The 5,191-nt window shown below is 41.6% G+C and overlaps 1 non-coding gene across 1 annotated transcript; it reads right to left on the bottom strand.

The window, feature by feature from the left end:
- Positions 1-324: 324 nt before the first annotated feature.
- Positions 325-431, bottom strand: LOC121217465 (small nucleolar RNA R71). The gene has a single exon (XR_005913551.1). It is a non-coding gene; the product is annotated as a small nucleolar RNA R71 (small nucleolar RNA).
- Positions 432-5,191: the final 4,760 nt, after the last annotated feature.

The raw sequence follows: 5,191 nt of genomic DNA, 5'->3' as shown, positions 1-5,191 counted from the left end.
TTGAATCGAGCATAGTTAGGCCTGTTGTTTCTGCAAATACTTTTAAACTGAAACCTAACACAATTCAAATGATACAGCAATTTGTTCAGTTTGATAGTTTGCAGGATGAAGATCCCAACGCTCACTTGACAAACTTTTTGGAACTATGTGATACATTTAAAATTAATGGTGTTTCTGATGACGCCATCACCTTCGGTTATTCCCTTTTTTGTTGAGGAATAAAGCTAAGCAGTGGTTGAATTCGTTACCACAAGGGTCAATCACTACTTGGGAACAATTACAGAAAAGTTTTTATTAAAATATTTTCCGCCGGCTAAAATGGCTAAATTACGTAATGGTATCTCTTCTTTTGTGCAGATGAATTTAGAAACACTCTACGATGCATGGGAGAGATACAAGGACCTCTTGAGAAGATGTCCTCACTATGGGTTACCACTCTGGCTACAAGTTCAAACATTTCATAATGGCCTAAATACTTCGACTCGACAAATGGTTGACGCAGTCGCTAGTGGGACCTGAAGATGCTTATGAATTTATAGAAGAGATGTCACTGAATAATTATCAGTGGCAAGTCATGAGGAAAAAGCCAACAAAAGTAGCTGGCGTTTATAACATCGATTCGGTCACGATACTCTCTAATCAGGTAGAACTCTTGAATAAGAAAATTGATGGTTTTCTTAGTTCTTCACAGGTTTACCCAGTAATGCAGTGCGAGGCAAATGGAGGTGAATCAAGCAATTCAGAATACCCACCTTATGGCCACAACATGGAGAACGAGTACTTAAATTACATATGTAATAATCCTCGATCTCAAAATAATCCTTATAGTAATACTTACAATGCAGGTTGGAGGAACCACCCAAATTTCTCATTGGAAGGCCAAGGGAACCAGCGACCACCACGACCTTCAGGCTTCCAACAACCACCTTACCGACAAGAGAAAAAGTAGAACCTTGAGGAGATGCTAACAAAATTCATCTCGGTGTCAAAAACTCATTTTCAGAATACCGAGACAGCACTTAAAAATCAACAAGTGTCGATCCAAGGGCTCAAAACTCAGATAGGTCAGCTCGCTAAATTGATATCTGAATGACCACAAGTTAGCCTGCCAAGTAACACTAAATCTAACCCAAGGGATCAAATCAATGCAATTACCATTCAAGATGAGGAAGGGTTAGTTGCACCTGAACCAGAATAGAGGCAAGAAACTATAGTAAGTAAAGGTAAGGGTGAGGTGGACCACAATGACTAGAAACCAATAAGTAAAGAGTATAAACCTCGTGTTCCATACCCAAACGCGACAAGGAAAGACCGCACAGAAGAACAATTCAGTAAATTCCTTAAATTATTAAAGAAGTTACATATTAACTTACCGTTTATTGAAGCTCTTTCGCAGATGCCAAGCGCAGTCTAATTCTTAAATGAGCTGTTAACAAATAAGAGGAAGTTGGATGAGGTGTCACATGTAGAACTAAATGCGGTTTGCTCAGCCATACTACAAAATAAGCTGACTAACGAATTAAAAGATCCAGGGAGTTTTACGATTCCCTGTTTAATTGGTAGCGTAGACATAAATAATGCCTTGGCTGATTTAGGGGCTAGTATCACTGTCATGCCTTACAAAATGTTTTAACAACTAGGTCTTGAGAAACCCAAACAAACAAGGATGAACATTCAATTGGCTGATAAAACCATTAGATTTTCTAGGGTATCATTGAAGATGTTCTTGTTAAGATCGATAAATTTATATACCCAGTAGACTTTGTTGCTCTAGACATGGAAGAGGATAGTAACGCACCTTTGATTTTAGGATGACCCTTTTTAGCGACTACTAGAACCATTATTAATGTTGGTACAGGTGAACTCACACTTCGTGTGGGAGACGAAACAATCACCCTTCAAGCTCGTAATTCGAGCAACACATCAAAAATTGAAGGTGGTTGTATAAATCATTCTACTAGTACTGATCATGTGATGAAACCCTCTGTGTAAGAAACAGTTTTGAAGAACGCATATGAGCCATGTTCAAACAACAAAAAAAGACCTATCCATGAAGACGAAGGCTAAAAATCGAGGAACTAGATGAATGGCGGACATAGAAACTGAGAAAACCTGAAAAACTGAAACCGAGCCAGGATGAGCTCAATGACGCACCAAATCAACTTAAGGTTGGAGACAAAGTACTACTAGATGCAGAAGACCCTCGCATTGCCACTTCTGAACCTAATGAAGAAATTCCTCTCACGGTACTCAATACTTTTCCCATATGGTACAGTCGAGGTAATTCATCCCAAATTCGGCACTTTTAAGGTAAACAATACTCATCTTAAACCTTATATTGAAGAATTTGATAGCAGGGATGAGGAGTGTAAACTCCTCGAGCCACCATAATCACACACCAGAGAGGTAAGTCAAACATAGACTATAAATAAGCGCTTCTTGGGAGGCAACCCGAGCACTAACAGTAATGATTTATTTAAATTCTAGTTTTTCACATTTAACCTACTACCTGAGTCCTGAAACACAGGGTTTTCCCATCCACACGGCTAGGCACACGGGCATGCCTACGGCCGTGTGAAAACAGGGCAAAAGTTTTTCTCCAACACGGGATGCGATAAGTTGCCACGGCCATGCGACATGGTCATGGGTGAAACTGCCAAAACAACACGGGCGTGAGACGTACGCCTGTGCCTTGAAACCATGGTTGAAACTGAGAATTTAACACGGGCGTACGACATGCTTGTGTCATTCACCCATGGTCGACACTGTTAAAAAGAACACAGGCGTGGGCTATCATACATGTGCGTGGGGAAGTGAACGAAGCAAGACACGGCTGTGTGACACAGCCGTGTGCACCCATACGCCCAAGGAACATGGGTGTGGGGTGAATGTCAGACGCGCCTAATTTTAAAATTTACGAAACACAGGGAAAAAATTAGGGCACACGGGCGTGCCGCACGGCCGTGTGCCCCAACATCTATATAAACCCCTTACTATTCATCATCTCCCTCCCCAAAAATCCCTAACCCTAGCCACTGTATCTCCACGCCCTGCCTACCACGCCCGTGTGCTGCCTAAAACACTATTTTCGACGACTCAAGTTTTTCCCTTTTGCGTTTGTTTACTCTTTTCTCTCAATTCTCTTTATATATTTTACCTATTTCATGTTTTCTCTGGTCCATTTGACTATTTTAAGTGAATATTAATAGTAGAATAATAGAAATACTCATGCTTGTCATTAAAGAATATTTCCATTTTTTCATACTACATTCATCCATTTTTCTTGTTTCCATGGATTTTATGTTTACCCACATACATTCATGCATTAGATTTTCCCGTCGTATTATTCTCATAGCCCTATTTTAATGACTTGATATAATTGCTTTAGTTGTTTTAGTTTTGTTCTCTTTATTTAGTACGCGAGTCTCATGAAATATTCCTATTTAGTTTTGTTTTTCCATTCTATTTTTGGGACATATTGGTTGAAATTTGTCTTTTCAATGCAGCTACAATGTCATCCTCACGTGGTAAGAAGACCGCTATACCCGCCTCGAAGAAAAGAAAAGGAGCAGTGTCATCCTCGGGTCCTACCGCAGAGATTAGACACCCGTTCCTCTAGGTTCCCTTGGGACCCTATGAGGAATTATATCAGATATTATGGGCCTAACCCCTAGGTGTGGGCCACTGCATTGACTGGGCCGCATTGGAATAGATTCATTTGGCTGACGCGGTCTGAGCCCTCCTGATGACTGACCTGTGGGGGCTCTTCTTTGAGATCGTCAAGTCAATGTATCTCGAGTTCATATTAGAATTCTACTCGACACTCCATCTTCAGACTGTCATGACCAACTTTGACAATCCTGGAATAGTCCAGTTCCGCCATGGTGGTCTAGTGTGCCAGTTGAGCTTACTCGAGTTCGGGATTGCACTAAGGCTATACAAAGAGGAGTTCATGGACGAAAATGACCTCGACACCCTCTACCGCCACATCCACTACTCTCCCTCAAAGTGCTAGAGGGACCTCGTCCCTGCCTTGGCCACCTACGATTCTAGCCACTCCAAGGCATCAGCTCTCCCTCCATCCTTGAGGTACCTCCACGCCCTCTTAGCACACATTCTGATGAGAAGACGAGAGAGCACTGGCGTCGTCACCACCCATGACACCTATTTCTTATGAAGCATGGCGAACGGGCATGTCCTCGACCTCGCCTACTTCATCACCCTTGCCATCCGCCATTAGACAGAGCGACATCAGAGTGGGGCCATCTCTATCGGGCCTTATGTGACTCGACTGGCTCGGCACTTCGGGCTCCTAAACACAGCAGCACAATCATCCTCCCTCACTCTCATCGACTAGATGTCTCCACAGGGTATCTCGAGCATGCTAAGTATGAGGATGATCGAGAAACGACGTGGCACCTACCCTCATCAGTACCATCTCATCCAGTCCACCGAGGAGGAGGACCCAGAGGACATTACTAATGATGTCCCTCCATGTCATAAGGACCCACCGTCTCAGCCACCACCCATCCATCGTCCAGTTCATGCGGCGACTTCATACTCTAACATCTCTAAGCGCCTTACTCGATTTAAGCAGCAGTGTTTTCAGCATTTTGATCACATTGCTGCTACACTTCATCATATTTTTCAGCACCCTCACATCTCATCGCCACCACCACCTCGCGAACCATCCGGTGATGACTATGTTTAAAAACTTTTTATTTATTATTTTTATTGTCACTTTTATCTTTATTTATCTTATTTAAGTACTTTTTATTTAATTTTCCTTTATTATTATTTTAATTTTAGTTTTTATATTTTTATTGAATAATTTATAGTTTCAGCTACTTCATTACGAGTAATTATGCTTCCTTATATTTCGTAAAAAGTTCCTGAATCTATCACAGTTATAAAGAGCTCCAAAGCTCATCATCACGTAGGAACTAAAAACTCCATTGGCAAAGGTTCTCCACGACTGCCATGTCCTACTCGACCACGACCATAGCTACCACCAGATATAATATTCTTTTGGCGCAGGACTTATGGACTACTGAACCTCTACCACCACCGGAGTATCCTCCTTCACTCTCATCATTACTTTAGCTGATTATTCTCCATAACTCTAAATCAAGGAGTTCATTCATCATTCAGGAAGTTTCACTTCTCTCCCTATCTTATGATTATTTATCTA

Source organism: Gossypium hirsutum, chromosome A02, assembly GCF_007990345.1.
Source record: "Gossypium hirsutum isolate 1008001.06 chromosome A02, Gossypium_hirsutum_v2.1, whole genome shotgun sequence".
NCBI classification, from domain to species: domain Eukaryota; kingdom Viridiplantae; phylum Streptophyta; class Magnoliopsida; order Malvales; family Malvaceae; genus Gossypium; species Gossypium hirsutum.
The sequence above is the reverse complement of the archived record's forward strand: the minus strand, read 5'-3'. Positions and strand labels throughout refer to the sequence as shown.